Here is a 4,875-nt window from a genome sequence, read left to right as displayed (position 1 = left end):
ACTGTCTTCCCCCTGGTGGTCAGTGCATGTCATAGTGAGCGGTTGAGCAGTCTTAGCATATCATTAGCATATTATGCTTTGATTGGTTGAATGGCCGACTGGACACTTGGCATGTTAAGCTTTTGCTATATAGGACTAGAGGCCCAGTGCACGAATTTGTGCATGGATGGGGTCCCTCGGCCTGGCTGCTGATCTGGGCCCATCAGGGCTGGCCTGTGGGAGGGTTGGGGGAGAACTGTGGGAGCACACTGACCACCAGGGGGCTGCTCCTGCATTGAGCATCTTCCCCCTGGTGGTCAGTGTGTGTCATAGCGACGGTTGCTTAGGCTTTAATGTATATAGCTAGTATTCCATGGTGTAAATGTACCACAGCTTTTTTATCCACTCGTCTACTGATGGGCATTTGGGCTGTTTACAGATCTTAGCTATTGTAAATAACACTAGTATGAACATAGGGGTGCATACATTCTTTCTGATTGGTGTTTCGGGTTTCTTAGGATATTCCTAGAAGTGGGATCACTGGATCAAATGGCAGTTCCATATTTAATTTTTTGAGGAAACTCAATACTGTTTTGTATAATGGCTGTACTAGTCTGCATTCCCACCAGCTGTATTACAATTTAAATATTTTATATTTCATACCAACTAGTCACCCACATTTAGCAAATGTCTATTTACAATAAAAAAAATACAAAGTCTCTTTAAGCAGCTCATATAAAAAATAAAATGCTTTTTTTGAAATATGACAAGTGGTTTGAATTAATAAAAGTAATTCATTTAATTAATGAAATTAATATGTATACTTAAAAATTGTTAGTTATATTTTTTGTATTTTTTAATCTTAGAGTGTTGGAATATCATGATCTGTAATATTAATGAAGTTTTGCTTCATGCACAAAATGAGAAGTGTACTAGGTTCCCTTTTCTCCATATCCTTGCCAGCATTTGTCATTTGTTGATTTGTTGATGGTAGCCATTCTGGCAGATGTGAGGTAATACCTCATGGTTTTTTATAATTTGCATCTCTCTGATGATTAATGACTTTGAGCATTTTTTCGTGTGTCTCTTGGCCATCTGTATGTCCTCTTTGGAGAATTGTCTATTACTTTGTTCATTTTTTAATTGGATTGCTTGTCTTTTTGTTAAGTTGTATGAGTTCTTTATATATTTTGGAAATTAACCCCTTATCAGATGTAACATTGGCAAGTAATGTTCTCCCATATAGTGGGATACCTTTTCATTTTGTTGATGGTTAAAATACTGTGCAGATGCTTTTTATTTTTTAAAATATATATTTATTGATTTCAGAGAGGAAAGGAGAGGGAGAGAAAGATAGAAACATCAATGATGAGAGAATCGTAGATTGGTTGTTTCCTGTATGCCCCCCACTGTGAATTGAGCCCGCAACCTGGACATATGCCCTGACCAGGGATTGAGCCGTGACCTCCTGGTTCATAGATTGGTGCTCAACCAGTGAGCCACATGAGCCAGACCAGAAACTTTTTATTTTGATGTAGTCCTATTTGTTTATTTTTTTCCTTTGTTTCCCTTGCCCTGGAAGATTTACTGGCAAAGAAAATCGGTGTGAGCGATGTCTGAAGTTTTGCTACCTATGATTTCTTCTAGGATTTTTAAGGTTTCATTACTTACATTTAAGCCTTTTTTAAAAAAATGTATTTTATTGATCTTTTACAGAGAGGAAGGGAGAGAGATAGAGAGTTAGAAACATCGATGAGAGAGAAGCATTGATCAGCTGCCTCCTGCACACCCCCCACTGGGGATGTGCCCGCAACCAAGGTACATGCCCTTGACTGGAATCGAACCTGGGACACTTGAATCTGCAGGCTGACGCTCTATCCACTGAGCCAAACAGGTTAGGGCAGTGGTCAGCAAACTCATTAGTCAACAGAGCCAAATATCAACAGTACACCGATTGAAATTTCTTTTGAGAGCCAAATTTTTTAAACTTAAACTGTATAGGTAGGTACATTCAACTTTAAATTCACGGTTTTCGTTTTCCATTTTTCTTTGCTTCTTTTTTGTAGCCATCTCAAACAGGGCACCTAAAAAATGCTTCATTTTATAATAATAAAGCCACCAACACAAAAGAATTACAATTCTTAATTGATGACAGAAATACCTGTAGGATTTGCAGCTGGTTGGAAAAATACAGGTAACTTTATGCTTCGAGTAGGTACTTTTGTCCCCCACACGCGATTTGTGGACACGACTAGCACTAACCACTGCACAATGAGACTGCTGACTGACCAGCTCACTCAATTCGTGCATGAATCCCGCGGTCCACCTGCGCTGCCTCTCCCATCGCCCGACCGACCGACACCTCCCACTTCCTCTAACGCCAATTCAAATAGACTCGCCCAGGCCGAAAACCGACTACTACACATGGGCCACGAAGTTTCAGTCCCACTGTACGTGCGTGCCCGCACGTGGTATTTTGTGGAAGAGCCACACTAAAGGGGCCAAAGAGCCGCATGTGGCTCGCGAGCCGCGGTTTGCCGACCACTGGGTTAGGCCAAGTCTTTTACCCATTTTGATTTTATTTTTGTGTATGGTGTAAATTGATGGTCTAGTTTCATTTTTTTCATATATCTGTCCAATTTTTCTAACACCTTTTATTGAAGAGATTGTCTTTACTATGTTGTATGCTGTTGCCTCCATTCCCACCAGCAGTGCACAAGGATTCCACTTTCTCTACATCTTTACTAACACTTATTATTTTATTTTTTCATTGTTTTGCTTTTGATAATAACCATTTTAATGGGTATAAAGTAGTACCTCACTGTGATTTTGATTTGTTCATCATTCTTGCTATTAGGGTCTTTTAAATTAAAACACCAATTAGATACCACTGCACGCCTATAAGAATGGTGAGAATTCAAAAAACTCTTTCTTTCGTAACTTCTATATCTTTAGGAGTTTCTGTGTTTTCATTTGTTTCAAGAGAATTGATAATTGATTGTTAAAACATTTTTTATGATGACTATTTTAAAATTCTTGTTAAATAATTACAACATCTGATTCCTTTTTGTCCATTTGTGTCTACTGAGTCTATTATTTAGGTTGTGTTTCTTCTGGGTTTTGGTATGATGAATCATTTTGAATGTATTTTTAAAATTCTTGTTAAATAATTACAACATCTGATTCCTTTTTGTCCATTTGTGTCTACTGAGTCTATTATTTAGGTTGTGTTTCTTCTGGGTTTTGGTATGATGAATCATTTTGAATGTATCCTTGACATTTTGGTTATTATATTAAGGAGACGCTTGATTGTATTTAAATCTTTTGTTGTAGCACATAGTTGCCCAATTTTGCTTTACTGTGTAGGTTCTTGCCTACTTTTGTGGATTTTATTTCCAATGACAGTTAAGTGTTTAGAGTCCTAGCAGTGGTCTGTTTAATTTTCTGAGAATGTTGGGATTCCAGCTCAGTTCTTGCTGGTGCTGTGTGGGTGGATGGAAGGTGCTTTCTTAAGCATCCTGATGTCCTTACCCAAGGAAGTTGGGGTCAGAAACTGCAGGGAATGGATCTTTATTGGTGCCCTCATTGGGAGTAGGGTCTGGGATGACCTGGGGTGTCAATACTACCAGTGGATCAGTTCTACCAGTGGTCTGTGTAGCAGTGGCTGTGTAGCAGGGACTGGATTGGTCCAGAGACAGGTTCGGCCCAGGGATTTGCTCCTCTGCTGCTCCTGCCCCATAGAACTAATGGAGTAGGGCCTGACACTGCAAGGCCTGGTTTGTGGAGTGGGAATTTGAGTTTCCCATTATGTCTCTGAGTGTTTTCCTTCTCTAAGTCTTTTGGTCGGAGAATGGGGGTTCCCTACTCCATCCTCTCTTACCTAAGGGCCGTTCTGGGTTGTAGGCATCTCTAGAGCCCAGTATGGGAATGAAATATAAACAAAACCCAGGGGATTAACCACATTGTCTGTTGTTCCTTAAGGCTTGAGGAACAACAGCAAATTACATTCTTCCTTCTAGCTTTCAGAGTTCTGTTATTGTTGTTTGATGGATAATTACCAGGGAATTTAGTTGTATTTAAAGTGAAAAGCAGGAAAAAGTGAATTTATGCCCTCTTGTTGCAAAATCAAAAGTCATTTTTGCTTGTATTTTTAATTTTTAATCTTTGCTTCTTAAGAGTGTGAATTAATAAAAATACTACCTAGCCATTCTACTTTTTCATTGATATTTAAAGGTTAAGGTATACAAAGATAGAGACATGTATATATACTTGTTATATCTGTATACTAGAGGCCCAGTGCACAAAAATTTGTGCACTCGGGGGGGGAGGGGGGATCCCTCAGCCCAGCCTGTGCCCATTCACGGTCCAGGACCCCTTGGGGGATGTCCACCTGTCTACTTAGGCCCACTCCCCGGGGGATCAGGCCTAAGCTTGCAGTCAGACATCCTTCTGGCAGTCAGGGAGCCCTTGGGGGATGACTAAAGGCAAGGCTTAGGCCCCCAAGGGATCGGGCCTAAACCATTAGTTGGACATTCTTAGTGCTACCACAGGGGTGGGAGAGGCTCCCGCCACCCCCTCCGCGCTGACCAGCCATGAGCCAGCTTCTGGCTGAGTGGCACTCCCCATATGGAAGTGCACTGACCACCAGGGGGCAGCTCCTGCAATGAGCGTCTGGCCCCTGGTGACCAGTGCACATCATAGCAACCGGTCATTCTGCCGTTCAGTCAATGTGCATATTAGCCTTTTATTATTTTTACTAGAGTCCCGGTGTACAAAAATTTGTGCACTCGGGGGAAAGGAGGGGTCCCTCAGCCTGGCCTGTGCCCTCTCACAGTCTGGGACCCCTCGGGAGATAACGCCCTGCTGGCTTAGGCCTGCTCCTGGGTGGCAGAGGCC

The 4,875-nt window shown here is 41.4% G+C and overlaps 1 protein-coding gene across 5 annotated transcripts in view; it reads left to right on the top strand.

The window, feature by feature from the left end:
• Positions 1-4,875, top strand: part of CENPC (centromere protein C) — a 64,830-nt gene that overhangs the window by 11,746 nt on the left and 48,209 nt on the right. The window lies entirely within an intron of this gene.

This window comes from Myotis davidii, unplaced genomic scaffold (assembly GCF_000327345.1).
Source record: "Myotis davidii unplaced genomic scaffold, ASM32734v1 scaffold31, whole genome shotgun sequence".
NCBI lineage: Eukaryota > Metazoa > Chordata > Mammalia > Chiroptera > Vespertilionidae > Myotis > Myotis davidii.
The sequence above is the reverse complement of the archived record's forward strand: the minus strand, read 5'-3'. Positions and strand labels throughout refer to the sequence as shown.